Below are 17,732 nucleotides of genomic sequence, written 5' to 3' on the forward strand. Positions count from 1 at the left end.
CACACACACACACACACACACACACACACACACACACACACACACACTCACTCACATCACTTTGGAATCTCAGGGGCAAAATTTTACTTTAAAAAATGTCGAACTTCCTTGATTTCCAGAAAGCCCTGGGAGACTTGTGAAAGTAGCTGAGGGCAGAGCCCTGGCCATAAATGTTTCCCAAATACACAGTCCTTAATCCCTAAATGTCCCTCAAATAAAACGTCTAATTCTCAAATATCCACCAAATCCCCAAGCCTTTCTCAAAACACTTAAAACAATTCATAATCCCCCAAATCAACTCCAGACCCCTGTGCAAGACTTAATTCCTATTTACCCTCACACTCCCCTATACCCAGAACCCAGTGTTTACTTGTGGTTTTTGTTTTTAAAGAGCTTGTCAGTCAAGAGGCAGTTTGGCCTTTTGTGAAAGAATATGTCTCTTCTCTGTATAGGGACCTACTCTGACTCCCCAACGACTGTCATCAACATACTGCTTTTTCCATTTGTTTTTCAAGTGAATGGTGGGGGGTGTCAATAGAATTGAGATGTCGAAGCAGTGGGAGACATTTTTATTTTTGTATTTATTTTGTTTTCATTTTTTCGCAAAGGCCTGAAACTGTATTGAATTTCTGGTTTGTTGTAGTTCTAAGAATTGGTTCCATTAGTATTTCTTTCTCCTCTGAGTCTCTTCATCTTTATTACTCCCCCCACAAAAAACTCCAAAGCAAAATGTAGATTCCCTCTAATGGTTCTAATTTGTTAGAGTATGGGTAAAAGAAAAACTTGCCCATCTGACAGTTCCAGCAGAAGTAAAAATTCCAAACTAAGGCAAAGGAGAATCTAGAAATCTTTAGATTCAGCCATGAGCTGGAAAGGGTCAAGGGCCAAGTAGCTCCATCCTGCAATAAATGGCAGAAGGAATGAATGGCTGAGGAGTTGATACAGTGTAGAATAAGAACCCACAGCAGCAGGTGCTTGGGATATGTTGAAGGGGTTCCAGGTCAGGTACAGAAAAGAGCAGAAACCACAGGGCATGGAGGCCTGATGGAAAGAAGGAAGAGAAAAGTATTGTTTTATATTTATGGGGAACAAAGTAATCAGGATGCTTTCCAATGATTTGTCACAAACTGAATAAGTAATGGAGGAGCCACAAGGTTACCAAAAATTCAGGGACAGGGCAGTAAAGGACTTGTAGAGATGCTTGCAGAGAGAAAGTGAATACAAGAAGTGGGAAAAAGAGGAAATGGGAGAAAAGCAAGTAACACAAAAAGACAAGCATTTCACCTTCTGCAGGGAGTGGACCTCTTCAGTTTCCCAATACAGTGCCTGTCCCTTTAGTCTTCTCCAGTGCCCAGTAAATTCTCCATGCACATTCCCTCCTTCAGGCCTTCACCCATCTCCCCTATGTTAGAGGTAGAGGAGGGGGTGGCATGATAGGATTGACTGATGAGGACTTTGTTCCCTCTATCATGTGGAGCCACATAGATGATTATACCATGCACAGCACATTCCTGAGAGCAGTGCCTTCACTGGCCAGGTCCCCCTCACCCCCACCCCCCACCTCATACCTTTACACTTAATTTCAGAGTCTTTTGTTGTTGTTGTTGTTGTTCAGTCATTTTTCAGTTGTGTCTGACTCCTTGTGACACCATTTGGGGTTTTCTTGGCAAAGATCCTGGAATGGTTTGCCGTTTCCTTCTCCAGTTCATTTTAGAGATGAGGAAACTGAGGCAAAGAGGGTTAAGTGACATGCCCTGGGTCACACAGCTAGTAAATGTCTGAGGCTAGATTTGAACTCGGGGAGATGAGTCTTCCTGACTTCAGGCCTGGCATTCTATCCACTGCTAACCATCCAAATCCTAGTCCTTCAAAATTCAAATCCCATCTAACTAGTGAAGACCCCCTTGATTATTCTAGCCTTCACTGCTCTTCCCCTCCTTTGAAAGTCTGCAGAATCTAGAATCTGTGCCACCCAATTTAACTATTAATTGCAAACCTTATTGTTTTTCTATGATATTATGTGCTAATCTGATGTCCCCTAACTAGATTGTAAACTCTTTGAGAACAAACTTCCTCTATATTCCCCATAACATAAAGGTCATGTCCATAAAGGTTCTTAGAACATACCTATTGATTGATGAGGGCTCTTGGGCAAATACTAAACATAGCTCAGTGCTCTCTGAATGAAAGTTTAGATTTTCCCAGAACAATTCACAAAAACACTTAAATTGGAGAAATACTTTTAAAACCTTACAACAAAGAGGAAGCATGATAGTGTTGGATTTTGGAATTAGAAGGACTGGGTTTGAGTCCTAGCTTTGTGGCTTTCTTCTTGGGTGACCTGAGGCAAATCATTTAGTGCAGATCCTCATCACCTCACACCTGGAATATTGCACTAGCCTGCTAGTGGGTCTGCCTGCCTTACTCTTTACCCACTCCAATCCATCCTCCATTCAGCCACTAAGACGATTTTCCTGACGCTCAGGTCCAATCATATTACTTCTCTACTCAATAAACTCTAGTGACTCCCTATTGTCCTTAGGAGCAAATACAGAATGCTCTGTTTGGCACTCAAAGCTCTTTATAACCTAACTCCCTCCTGCCTTTCTAATCTTATGCTTAATTTACTCTCCACATTAATCTTTGATCTAGTGGCACTAGACTTCTGGTTGTTTCTCGAACAAAACACTCAGTCTCTTGGATGCTGGCATTTTGTCTGGCTCTCTTCCATGCCTGGAATGTTCTCTATACTCCACTCTAATGACTGACCTCCCTGGCTTCCTTTAAGTCAGAATTAAAACCTCACCTTCCATACGAAAACTTACCCAACCCCTCTTAATTCCAGTGATCTTCCCTCTGTTAATTATCTCCTATTTATCATGTATATAGCTTGCTTTGTATATATTTGTGTGTATGCAGTCTCCCCCATTTGAGTGTAAGCTCCTTGAGGGCAAGGACTATCTTTTGCCTCTTTTTGTATCCTCAATGTTTAGCACAGTACCTGGCACATAGTAGGAACTTAACAAATGATTATTGAATGAAGGAGATGGACAAGATGACCTCTATGGCCCCTTCTAGTTTAAAGACTATCATCCTAGTGCTACCTCACATGCACAGAAGACATTTGAACTAGATTAAGAAGATGAGGGGAAAAGTTACTTTTGTAGAGGCATGTATTTATGGATGGAATCCATGTTCACAAAATGCCTGAAACAGAGAATATTGAGGAGACAGAGGAATTAAATGTAGAATGGTTATTACTCGGTTAAATTCCTTGTTATTTTCTTGACATTTTGTTTTAAAAAGTTTACTGATATCTTTTACATATCACCATTTCTGAATCTACCCCTCTTTCCTTCCTAAACAGAGAGCCATCCTTTACAAGGAAAAAAGAGGGGGAAAAAATCAGTTCAGCAAAATCAATCAATATATCAGCCAAATCTGAGAGTATATCTCACACCTATAATCCCTGACCTTTGTAAAGAAGAGAAATAGGAACATTTTTTTTCAGCTTTTCTCTGGATACAACCTTGATCATTTCAATTAGTGTTTCATATTAGCTTTAATTAAAGGTCTTTTGTTCTGATTTCACAATCATATGAAATGGTCAGGCACAGAGGTGGGGACTTAGGACTGCAGATTTGAATAAATGTGGATCCTAAATAATATCAAACCAGGGAAATAAGGAGGGTTTTCAGAGCTATGTGGAGATTTAAAGGGAGCTCATATTATAATTTTAGATCTCTAACTGATAATCTGAGTTTTATAAATTATCCTTCTATTATAAATTGTGAACTTTTTCTTCTCCCTCATTGCTTGGTTTTGAATTGATATGGACTGTGTTAAAAAAAAAAAAAGGCAGTTTCATCAGGTACCAGGGGAGGTAATCTAAGGTCTACCACATTTTTAGGATGACATGATTGTGTATGTGTGTGTGTGTGTTAGAGTAACGGCTAAGAATGATATTCTTATGAAGAATTGAGAAACAACCACAACAACAGTTCTTATATCTTCCCCCTTCCCTTATTGGAAAGTCATGTCTGTCTGAATGCAGACATTCAGATTGCAACCAAGAATCACCTACCCAGCAAAACTGAGTATAATCCTCCAGGAGGGAAAATGAGTAGTTAATGAAATTGAGGACTTCTGAGCATTCCTGATGAGAAGACCAGAGCTGAATAGAAATTCCAACTTTCAAGTGCAAGACTCAAGAGAAGTGGAAAAAGGTAAACAGGAAACATAAATCATAAGGGATTCAATAATATTAAACTGTTTACATTTCTAAATGGGAAGATGATACTTGTAACTTCTAAGAACTTGATCATTATGAAGGCAGTTAGAAGGAGTGTACATAGACAAAGAGCATAGATGTGAGTTGACTATGATGGAATGATATCTAAAAAATAAAATTAAGGGGTGAGTAAAGGAGATGCATTGGGAGAAGGGGAAGGGAGAGGTAGAATGGGGTAAATTATCTGACATAAAAGAAATGCAAAAGAGCTTTTATAGTAGAGGGGGAAGATGGGGATGGTAGTGGACCACATTTGAACTTTATTCTCATCAGAACTGGCTAAAAGAGTGAATAATATATATATTTATATATTCAGTTGGGTATAGTTATCTATCTTACCCTACAGGTAAGTAGGAGGGAAGGGGGATAAAGAAGGTGAGGTTGAAAGAAGAGAGGGCAGATTGGAAGAGGTGGTGGTCAGAAGCAAGACACTTTTGTGGAGGGACAAGGTGAAAGAAGACAGCAAGGGATAGACAGGGGGGAATATAGGAGGGAGGGAAATATCCAGTTAGTAAATAATTATTAGTAAAAAATTATACAGCAAGTTTCTCTGATAAAGGCCTCATTTCTAAAATATATAGAGAACTGAGTCAAATTTATAAGAATAGAAATCATTACCCAATTGATAAAAGGTCAAAGGATATGAACAGGCAGTTTTCAGATGAAGAAATCAAAGCTATCTATAGTTATATGAAAAAGTGCTCTAAATCACTATTGATTAAAAAAATGCAAATTAAAACAACTCTGAGGTACCACATCACACCTCTTAGATTGGCTAATATGATAGAAAAGGAAACTGACAAATGTTAGAGGGGAAGTAGGAGAATTGGGACCCTAAAGTACTGTTGGTGGAGTTGAGAACTGATCCAGCCATTTTGGAGAACAATTTGGAACTTTGCCCAAAGGGCTACAAAATTGTGCATACACTTTGACTCAACAATAGCACCACTAGGTCTGTATCCCAAATTTTTTTAAAAATGAAAAAGACCTACATGTAAAAAAAAATTATAGTAGCTCTTTTTTTGTGGTGCCAAAGAATTGGAAATTCAGAGGATGCCCATCAATTGGGGAATGGTTGATGAAGTTGTGGTATATGATTGTGATGGAATACTATTGTGCTATAAGAAATGGTGAGCAGGATGCTTTCAGGAAAAACCTGGAATGACTTATATGAACTGATGCAAAGTGAAGTGAGCAGAACCAGGAGAATGTTGTACACAGTAACAGAAATATTATATGGTGAACTGTGAATGACTTAGCTATTCTCAGCAATACAACAATCCAAGACAATTCTGAAGCACTCATGATGAAAAATGTTATCCTCCTCTAGAGAAAGAATTGATGGAGTGTGAGTGCAGATCAATGCATTTGTGTTTTTTTTTAATTTTCTTCATTTTGGTTTTTTTTGGTCTGTGTTTTCTTTTACCACATGGCTAATAAGGAAATGTGTTTTGCTTGGTTGCACATGTATAAGCTATATCAAATTGTTTGCCTTCTCAATCAGGGTGGATGGGAGGGAGTAAGGGAGAGAATTGGAATTCATCTTTTTTGCATGTAATTGAAAAAATAAAACATTAAAAAAAAATTAAGAACCTCCTAAGAGGAGATAATAAAATGAGATCATATTTGTAAAGCACTTTGCAACCAGTTATATAAACGCTGACTTGTTATTATTAACAGTAAATGAGTAGATGCCCACAATACTGTAGCAAATAATTATGCATATGGTAAATATTATTCTTCTCCTTTGATAGATGTGAATAGAAGGCTGCAGGCTTTCTCCAGGTAAAAATCCCTAGTGTCTAACCCAAAAATAACATACAGACTTCTAAGATTCAGTTTCATAATCTTGGGGGCTCTGCCTTTGCTATCTAGGTAAACTCACCTCCTGCTCTGAAAAAAATATATAATTTTCCTTCTTCCACCCTTATAGTTGTGAGTTAAAGGGAGGATATCTGTTTGGAAGGATGAATATCTCAGAGTCTGAAGAGTTACAATAAAATTCAAGGGAAACATTCCTTCATGTAATTGTGTCAAAGAGATTCTGTTGTTTTTCAGTTGCTTAAAGAATGTTCATTATTCCGTCTTCTTCCTTAGAGAGAGAAGGAAGATTGTGCATGAATTATAGAATATTTGGAGAGAATATTCATCACAGCTGCATGGTACCTCACTAATTCAGAAGATCTGACTCTCCAGTGTTTTCCAGGTACAAATAATTCTGAACACAGAAGCAAACTCTATAACACTCAACAAACCACAATCATCTTAGGAATTTCTTATGAAAAATTTTTTTTAATAAAATGTCTTGTTTATAAGAAATTACAATTAATTGTTTTATAGATATGACTTAGGGTACAAAAAACTATTTCATCTAAAGAGCTGAAACTTTTAAAGTTCTTTAAAGAGAGATGAATCTTAGCATAGGGCAAGTTGGAGGTTTACCTTTTCAAACTATAATTCGAATGTTCTACCCATCAAGTGATAATTCATAGCCTATTTTCTCTGACAAAAAATTCTCATAATTTTAAATTAATTTTCATAATTTAAATATCCACATGGATATTTATGGAAAATGTTCTGCTTTTCTTCTTTTGCAAAAAGTATTTAATTGCTAGCTTTTTTTTCTATCACAGTCATTTCACCAACACTCCTACAAATTAAACTCTCTTAAATGATATTTCATTTCCTTAACTCTCAAAAATACTGTTTTAATGAAGTAAGTGGATATAGAAGAAGCATCAGATGCCTTTGTGATTAGATTAACAAGTAACCAATTTGATAGCAACCTAGTTCATCTGGGCTACCAATATGGTAAAATGGTCACTTGTCTTTACCCAGGGTCACATAACTAGGAAATATCTGAGGCTGAATTTGAACTCAAGCCATCTAGAACTCTATTCTCTACCTTAACTACCTCTGATGCTAAACTATTCAACCTTGGTCAGGTCATTTAATCTCTCCAGCTCGGAGTTTCCTCATCTAAAATATATAAGTCTTCTGAGGTCTCTTTAGGGTCTAAATTGAGTGGTCGAAAAAAAACAAAACAAAACCTGACATACAAGGTAAAGCTAATTTAACAAGACTATACTGCCTTGATTTCCTCTGCCCTTGAGTTGGGTTTTCCTTGTGATTCTCTCCTGCATTTTAAAAAGTCTTGTAGATTTGTCACTGGGGCTTTAGCTGACTCCATTTTGAGCTATATCATTGCCTGATCAATCTTCTCTAAGTTCCAGTATAACTTGGGATGCTTGCTTTTTTAAAAAAATAATTTATTTATTTTTAGTTTTCAACATTCACTTCCATATCCTTTTTTAAAAATAGGATTTTTTTATTTACTTTTTTTTGGTGAGGCAGTCAGGGTTAAGTGATTTGCCCAGGGTCACACAGCTAGTAAGCGTCAAGTGTCTGAGGTCAGATTTGAACTCAGGTCCTCCTGACTCCAAGGCCAGAGCTCTATCCACTGCACCACGTAGCCTCCCCAGGGTGCTTGCTTTTTGTTGGTGATGCCTGATGGCCTTTTCCAGGACATATTAAAAAAAAATAAGTAAAGAAAAGAAGTTCCTGATATGTCTTGTATTTGAAATGCAGAAGAAATAACCTCTGCATCCAAGAAAAATTTCTCCTTTGTTGCTCTTCCCAAGAGGGATGAGTTATCCCCCCCCTTTTCTCTCTCCCCACCCCCTTCCTCTTCTCACCGCAAGAAGCCCTGGGCTTATTTGTGGCCAGTATGTTCCAGTTCTAGAACCTAGCCTTGCCAGAATCTTCTTCCTAGTGGGAAATCTCCTGGGGCCTCCCACTGACAGAGCAGACCACCCACCCCATCTGTAGCTAGGGGCTAGAAATGCTCCCAGCCCATATGTAAAGAGATGTTGCAGATCTTACTTGGATTGTATATTCATTGCTTACTTAATATTCGAACATCTCCTTCTAAAGATATTTCCATTGAACTAACTTGTGGTGTCACCATCTGGAAAATATCAAGCCTCACCCCACTGAGGTAAACCCCTATTGCGTATTTTCTCCCTTTTATGTGAGCCCAATGGGTATGGGGTGTATCTCTGTGAATAGAATAACTCCAAGCAAAACCAGCTCTCAGACATACGACTCTTGGTCAGTAAGTCCATCATAAGTAGACATATTAGCGACTCTTCCTAAAGGGCGCTAATACAAAACTCAAAACAGTTCCATGAGTGGTCATTAGCCATAGAGTACCAGGACTGAGAGGGCCTAGAAGCCAACTAGAACCATGCCTTCATTTTACACATGAGGAAACAGAGACCAGAGAGCTTGTCCCTTGTCCAAGGCCACACAATGGCCTTTGTGACTTGGTGTGGAGACCTTATTCTTAATTTAAGACACAAGTTTTCCAAAAACTCATTTTACCTTCATGATGAAGCAACAGTGGCATTAATGCCAGCTCTTGTCCTATGTCTCTAGAACTGGGATACTTAAGATGGGGTCTGTAAACTCGATTTTAAAAATATTTTGATAATTGTATTTCCTTATAAGAAGTTTCATTTGTAATTCTACGTGCTTGCTTTTATGCACTCTTCCAAGAAGGAATTTGTAGGCTTCACCAGAGTGCCAAAGTGTTTCATTGCACAAAAAAAGGCTAAGACCCCTTGACATAGAATTGTGTCCCTGTTCAAATTCTGAAGTGAAAGAGAGACTTTTAGACTTTGCCTAAAAAAGAATATTCAATGTAGTCAATGCTCAATTATTCATAAAAATAGAAGTGAGCACAGATTAGTGGACAAAAGGAGGAAGGACGGTATAGTGGAATGGCACCTCATGGAGTCTGATGACATAGGTTCAAATCCTGACCCCACCATGTCTACCTTGGTATGTTATGGCAAGTCATTTAATCTCTCTGTGCCTCAATTTCTCCACCTGTAAAATGAGAGGATATGACTAGATAGTCTCTGAAATCTCTTTTAGCTTGAGAGTTATGATCTATGTTGGATTAAAGGGATTCATTTAAAAAGATTTATCTTTGCTTTGGACCATATTTCTTTTAACCCCAGGGAAACTTCATGCCTTAATCATGTTTTAGAGCAGAGGCTCTTAACCTGGGGTCCACAGATCCCCAAGGGGTGTGTGGTAAGATTTTAGGGGGTCAGTAACTTTTTTTTGAAAAAAATTGATAACTATTTCAAAATAGCTGGCTTCCTTTGTAATTCTATGCATTTTATTTTATGAATTTAAAAATATTAGTCTAAGAAGGGATCCATAAGCTTCTCAAGACTGCCAAATGAGTCTTTGACACAGAAAGGCTCAGAATCCTTGTTTTATAGCATGGCATGTGGCACAGTGGAGAGAGCACCTGGCCTGGAGTCAGGAAGACACATCTTTCTGAGTTCAAATCTTGCCTTAGACACTAGTTGTGTGACCTTGTTTGCCTCAATTTCCTCAACTGTAGAATGAGCTGGAAGAGGAAATAGCAAACCCCTCCAGTATGTTTGCCAAAAAAAAAATCCAAACGGGGTTACACAGGGTCAGATGTGACTGAAACAACTCAACAGCAAAAACAACAAGTTGAAATTCACTTGTGTCCTTTGAGCAATCACCAAATGAGATATGGGTAAATATCACAGGCAAGTGAGAGGAAGAATCTAGTCTATGCTTTGTGATTTCCTGAAGGTCATATAGAAAGCTAAAAATTCATTCTCAGATGATAGCACAGGATGGCAGAATATCATTTGTGTATAATGTGACATGGAAGATGCCTGCCCCTTGGGGATCAGATAGGAGACTTTTAGGAAGGATTTTCAGGATGCACGTTATCATCAAACAGATTCCCTCCCTCTGTTGCCCACTGGGTTCTGGCTATGCAGTAGCACCAACCTGGTTGTGGACAGCAACCACATGACAAGGGAAAAGACCTAGGACAAAATACAAGCACAACTGCTAGATGGCTCCTCCTAGGCTCAGCTGGTGTATCCCCAGCACTCACTCAACAAACATATATTAGATGCTTGCTATGGACCATTGCAGCTATGCTGAAGTTCAAAGGTAAATCTTCATATTAGTATCATGTAGAAGTGTGTCTGGTCAAATGCCCCACATGACTATGGGCTGCTTCAGGAAGTTACTAATTAATGCCTTTACATTTGCATATTTGCAGCACCATATGTTCTACATATTTTATTTCCATACCTTTTTCTCCCTTTGCCCAGGTATTGTCAATCATCACTTGCTTAGTAAGTTCAGTTCCTTTAAATAGGCTTGTTCTTCTTTAAATCACTTGGCAATTTATTGAATATGACAGTTGGCCACAAATTACCAGATATAGATGTGTGTGTATTTACATCAAAACTATTTCTATTACTGTGTCAGCTAATGGACTATTAGGATGTGATGCTAATAATAATAACTCAATAGAGCTAGGTTCCAATTAGTGTTAATTGTGAATCTCATGAAGTAGTAGCATTATTTGAATTTATGTTTTATATTTCTGTAGGGCAGGAACCAATCACCATATTTTACACAATCATAACTTTGAATAGGGCAAATTCAAATGCATGTGACAACTTCACAAATTCATTATTCACACTAATCAGGACCCTGAAGCACCTGTCACTTGTTATCTCATTAGATCCTCACAACAACTCTACAATCACTGTTATTTAACAGATGAGAAAACTGAGGTTGGAGACGTTTAGTGACTTGGCCAATAGGGGTCACATAGCTAGTACAAGTTGGCCTCTGGATTCATAAGCAGGTATTGCTGACTCCAAATCTAGTGTTCTCTCTCTCTCTCTCTCTCTCTCTCCTCTGTCTCTGTCTCTGTCTCTCTCTCCTCTGTCTCTGTCTCTGTCTCTCTCTCACACACACACTCTTTCTGTAGGCTGAGTCTTGCTCTCTTTCTCTCATTGCAATTTATAAATATGGATAGCATTAAGAAATCATGTTAGCATATCTACCAGATTGTAAGCTCTATGAAGGCAGGACTAGCTCTTGTCTTATTTATCTTTGTATGTTCCCCAGCTTTAGCACAGTGCCCAGTGCTTAGCAGCAACTCAATAGATGTTTGTTGAATTGAATTGAAAATCTGCTGTTTCTCAATGAGACTAAGAGACACTTAGGGAAGGTCATGGACAGAATACTCCAAACCAAAAGAGAAGGATTAAAGCTAAGGCAAGATCTAAATAAGAACCTAACTAATGTATGTCTTCATTGTCCATTGCTTAGAGAAAACAAATAGTGCATTGGAAAAAATTGAAGGTGTAAGTACTTTTTCTATGTAATGTTAATAACCAAAACATAAATAAGACCAGCCCTGAATGAGGAAATTCCAACTCTACCAGGGTGCTATCCACCCACATACAGCTCTCTTAAAGCCCCAAATCCTGGCAAAGATAATTTTTCCTGCAGTCTCTTTTGGGTATGGAAGCATACTTTCCTGTCACAAGAGTGGACATTGGGCTTCTAAAGGGCATTACAGGTCAAGTCTTCTTGAAAAATAGCGTCATTGTGAATTAGTGTTCAGTTGGCCCACCCAGCCACATAGAACTATACCAAGAGTTCTGTGCAATCACATTCTGTCTTGGAGAGGCATAGATTTAGAGCTTGAGCAGACCCTACAGCTAGAATAGACCTTAGAGGCCGCTGAGCTCAACCACTTTCTATTGTAAATGAGGAAACTGAGTTAAATGATTTGCCCAGAATTAGGTAGACAGCTAGGAGGTGCAGTGGATAGTGGTAGACCTGGAAGCAGGAAGACTCATCTTCCTGAGTTCAAATCTGGCCTCAGAAACTTTCTAGCTGCATGACCTTGGGCAAATCACTTAATCCTGTTTGTCTCTGCTTCTTCATCTGTAAAATGGGCTGAAGAAGGAAATGGCAAAGCACTCCAGCATCTTTGCCAAGAAAACCCCTAATGGGGTCTCAAAGAGTCAGACACAACTGAAAAACAACAACAGGTAGGCATCTGAAGTAGGATTTGAACCCAGGTCTTCCTGACCCCAGATCCTAAAAACTATTGAGTCAACCATGTTGACTCTCATAGAGAATTAACCTCTTAAGCTTCAAGAGGCACCGATACTAAATGATCACTATATTATGAGTTCCTTGAAGGTAGGGACTGCCTTTTACTTCTTTTTGTATCCTTACCACTTAACATAGTTCCTGGTAAATAGTAGGTACTTACCAAGTGTTCATTGACTGATTTCCCACAATAATAACAATTCACATTTATTTAGTAGCATTTCATGTAAGTTATCTCTTTTGATCCTCATAACAGCCCGGTGAGCTAGATACTATCATTATTTCCATTTTTTAGATAAGGAAACTGAGGCTTAGAAAGATTAAGTGATTAACTTACTGTCTCACAGGAAGTGAATATTGAGGCAGGATTCAAACCCAGATCTCACCAGCTCCAAGCCTAATGCTATATGCATTAAGTCATACCCTTCCTACAAAGGGGTTCCTAACCTAGAAACCTTTTAACAACATGCCCCAGGGACCTACTTTTTGAGAGCCCAGGAATGCCTACAGGGGATGTTTCAGTAGTAGGTGTGCACACAGGGAGAGAAGATCAGCAATTCTTTCTTTTGGTCCATCTAGAGTCTAAAATGACAACACTCACATCTGTTTCTTACCTTACTCCTAACGTAGGGCGATCATTCCTTAGGTGAATTTGTAAAGCAACCTCGTGAAACGAGTCAGTCTGAGTCCTTAAGTAATCCAATCCCATTCTGTGGCACGGTTTCATATAAGATCCCTAGACTAGGCTTATTTCTCTAGACTGTTGTTTTTCAGTCGTGTCTGACTCTTTGTAACTCCATGCTGATTTTCTTGGCAAAGATATTAAAGTGCTTTGCTGTTTCCTTCTCCAGTTAATTTTACAGATGAGGAAACTGAGGCAAATGAGATTAAGTAATTAGCCCAGGGTCACACAGCTAGTAAGTATCTGAGGCTGGATTTGAACTCAGGAACTCAGGAGTCCTCTTGACTCTAGGCCCAGAACTATAACCACCGTATCACCTAGCTGCTGTCTCAAGGCTGTCCTATATAGAGTCAAATAGAGTCAAAATTGGGTGGTGAGACAGATTCTGGGTCTTTCATCCAGAGTGCAGAATAAAACCCAGCCGCCCAAAAGTCAAAGGTGACATGATGAAATGGATAGCTTCATTGACAAAACAGCTGCTTCCTACTGTAACTTAAAAAAAAACAAACCAAAAACAAAAACAGAAAACTAAACCCTACTGGAAGCAGAATTTGATTTAAAAGCCTGATTTTTGAGTTTTTTTGGGTCCATGGGCCAAAACTTTAATAAAATTAAAGAAAAAAATAGTGCTGGTTTTGATGTGGTATCAGTGGGGCTCGAGATCAAGTTTGAGTAACTTATGCCCGAAATACGTCATTGATGCAGTAAAAATATCCTCAAATCTGTCAGTGGTTGTACTATGCTTTGGGAACCACTGGTTAGGTCAGCAAGGGAAGAGCATACATGACTCCCGGGCTCCACTGGCTTATGGTGGACACATTTCCTTCTTTGCCTTGGTTGGGTCTTTGCCTCATGGCCTGCAGAACTAGTCACTTATCTAGTTTGAATCATAGAATTTTAGAACTTAAGTGCCAGATAGGGCACAAGAGATCAACTAATCCAATCTTTCCATTTTATAGATAAAGAAACTGAGACTCAAAGAGGTAAGACAACTTGTTCGAGGTCTCAAAGCTAATCAATGGCATGTATGACAACACAGTAGGTAGAACGCTGGCCTTGGAGTCAGGGAGACTCATTTTCCTGAGTTCAAATCTGGCCTCGGACACTTACTAGCTGTGTGACCCTGAGCAAGTCACTTCACCTTGTTTCCCTCAGTTTCCTCATCTGTCAAATGAGCTAGAGAAGGAAATGGCAAACCACTCCAGTATCTTTGCTGAGAAAACCCCAAATGGGGTCAAGAAGAGTCAGACATGACTGAAACAACTGAGCAACCAAGAGACAGAAGAATATGATCCCACCCTTCTCTTAATGCAATGTCATGTGCCTCAGTTTCCTTATCTGTAAAATGAGGGAGGTTGAACTTGATGGCTTTCTGCTCTAAAATGATCCTTTGATCTTGTCTCCCTCACCCTTGCCAGTATTAGGAGAACACTAATCAGTTAAGGAAAATGGAAAAGTAGTTTCTGTTAAGATTCAAGAGCTTGGGATGAAAAGTATGCCATGAAACCATTACATATATAACAGGTAGGGAGAATTGTTTCTTAAGCTAGACCTGTGATTTCCTTGATGTGGGGAACTACCAGTGAGGAAGCTCCTTCAACCAGTGCAGATCCCTCTACCAGCTGGCAGCAAGGTGGAGCAGTGGTTAGAGTGCCAGATCTGGAGTTAGGAAGACCTGAATTCAAATCTAGCCTCAGACACTTACCAGCTCTGTGACTCTGGGCAGGTCACCTAACTGGGATAACAATAGCACCCATCTACCCCAGAAGATTGGTGCTATTGTTAGGATCAAATGAGATAATATTTGTAAAGTGCACTTCAAATCTTAAAGCACTATGTAACTGTTAGCTATAACATCAGTATAATTCTTATTTTTTTGCAGCTGTTCAGCAACTCACCACTTCAGAGACTTGTTTAGGGGCACTGAAAAACTGAGTGATTTGTTTGAGGTCATGAAGTCAGTATATTTTGGAGGTAGGATTTGGGCCCCCAGGACCCTCATAACCTCTATCAGATCACCTAATAAGCCTCATTGCTTTTCATGGATCCAATTTTCCCCTGGTTTCTCCCTAGAAAACAGGTCCCTCCTGACTGCTGTTATTAAGGTATCAATCTTAGGAATGGGCCAATGGGCCAATGGAAATGCAATAGGCTGACTTTTTGTCATTGAATCTTACATTTTTCACCATTTGGATCTCTACAAAGATGTTGGTCTTTTGAGATTTTCAGGTATGTCTATTCTTTAGTCAATCAACAAGCATTTATTAAGGTCTTAATGCATGCCAGGCAGTGCCCTAGATTCCGGGGATACAAAGATCCACCTTTAACTATATCCAATCTAACAGTCATTTATTAAGTGCTTTCTATGTGCAGGATACTGAGCAGGACCGCAAAGACACAGAATCTGCCCTCAATAAGTTTGTGTTTAATGGGGGTAGAGGAAAAAACATGTGAACAGGAAAGTATCTGATTCTCACCAAACTGGCCTTGTTGCAGATCTCCATCCATGACCTCCGTCTCCAATGTCCATCTCCCTGCACAGGCAGAATCCCAGCCCTTCCTCACCTTCACCTCTTGGAATTCCTTACTCTCTTCATGGCTCAGGTCAGTTGCTCCCTCATGAGCTTTAAGCTGCTTAAGCTTGCACTAAAACTTTGGGGAATCTTGTATTTTGTATTTACTTTAGGATTTTAGGTCTAGAGCTGAAAAGCACCTCTGAGCTTATATAGTTCAGCGCACTAAGGGAGGTGATGCAATGAATAGGGCACTGAGCCCGGAGTCAAGAGGACCTGAGTTCAAGTCCAGCTTCAGACACTTACTGTCTGTGTTACCTTGGGCAAGTCATTTCATTTCTGTTGGTTTGTTTCCCCAACTGTAAAATGGGTATCATGATAGCATCTACCTCACAGGATTGTTGTGAGAATCAAATTAGACAATATTTGTAAAGTGCCTGGCACACATGGTAGGATCTTAATAAATGCTTGTTCCTTCCGTCCTCTTATTTTACAGATGAGACAACTGAGGCTCAGGAAGGAAGTGACTTGCTCAAAGTTATAAAGATAAGCATCAGAGACAGGATTATCTGAGTAAGTTGTGCTTTTTCTTCTTTTTCTTCTTTTTCTTCTTTTTTTGGCTAGGCAATGGGGTTAAGTGACTTGCCCAGGGTCACACAGCTAGTACGTGTCAAGTGTCTGAGGCCAGATTTGAACTCAGGTCCCCCTGACTCCAGGGCTGGTGCTCTATCCACTGTGCCACCTAGCTGCCTCTAGTTGTGCTTTTTCTTGAGTCCAATAAAAATTCCTTTAGGGCAGAGACTGATTCTTTTTTTCCTTGCTTCTCCAGAATATCTGGCACATAGTAGGCACTTAATAAAAGTTTGTTGAATTGAATATCAATTCAGTTGAAGATAATGAAAATTTGGTGGAGGGTAAAAGAGAGAACTAACACCCACATTCCTTTATCTTCTTGGTGTCCTCTATGTTGACAGAAGTCTCAGGATGAGATGACCATATGTCACACATACTATTAGTACAGCCAGGGGTGGACTAGAGGTAGCTCATATGACTAGCTGAGAGGCTTGTTAAATTTCCGGTGCAAATAGTTACACCTCAGAAATCAGCGTATGCTTCAGATCAGGGCATGACTTATTGTGTTGTTGATCATCCTAGATTTAAGAAAGTATTAATAATGTAGATTAATATTAACAATGCAGGTTATTATTAATGGAGAAAATGTTAATAATGCAGATTAAATTTAAAAATGTCTCCTGGGTACATTCTTTTCCCCAGATGAGCTGGTTGTTAAACACGTAATTGGATATCCTTGAGTACAATTGATGTAGGTGTGTCTAGAAGGAAAAGGCCCTTATTTCTTCAGAGGCAAAGGGAGGTACAACAGTGTTGCTGTTGTTGTTCTGGTCACGTCCGACTCTCTGTGACCCCATTTAGGTTTTTCTTGGCAAAGATTCTGGAGTGATTTGCCATTTCCTTCTCCGGCTCATTTTCCCGATGAGGCAAGTCATGGACTCCAGTTCTATTACAGGACACAATACGATATGTTAACTTGAAATTCATGGTCCTTGCAATAGATCAGTACAGACCAGGACCACTCAGACCTTTGTGCTACAGAGTACTGACTCCAATCATCTCCAATGGTTGCCAAACCAAGACATGGCAGCAATTAAGAAACCATTTTGAAGGGGGTATATAGACAGCTTTTTAATGTGTTCTCATACACATCCCATGCTATTTTCAGTCTATATTGTTTTCTGTGTTCTCTTATAAATTAACATCTGCAGTCAGTTATTTATTTGCTTATTATTAGTCACAAAATATAGACTATGCAATGAACAATGTTCTTGAGAGACAAGCCTCTCTTATAATAGTAACCATTGTTTTAAAAAATTATATTGCAACTCTTTGCCATCATGCAGATGTAGACTTGGAAGTAAATCTGTGATGAGATTTGAAAATGGATTGCCAAGTGGGATTTTGTGGCATTTGCTTCCTGTTTCAGCCAGAATCCCAAAAATGAAAGCAAGAAATAAGAACTTTTCTCTTTCACCTGAGCCTAGGAGTATCCAGAGAAAGATAACAAGCTTAGTGTGGCCTGATTCAGCCTGGCGTTCTGTTGATCTTCTCATCTTCCTGCAACAATCTCTGTGAGTAGTAGGAGGAGCTGTCCCACTAGTGACCCAACTGGAACTGGCCAGTTGGGAAACACAGCTCCTTCCTTCCTTCCTTCCTTCCTTCCTTCCTTCCTTCCTTCCTTCCT

The sequence above is a fragment of the Vombatus ursinus genome, unplaced genomic scaffold (genome assembly GCF_900497805.2).
Source record: "Vombatus ursinus unplaced genomic scaffold, bare-nosed wombat genome assembly UNPS02014774.1, whole genome shotgun sequence".
NCBI lineage: Eukaryota > Metazoa > Chordata > Mammalia > Diprotodontia > Vombatidae > Vombatus > Vombatus ursinus.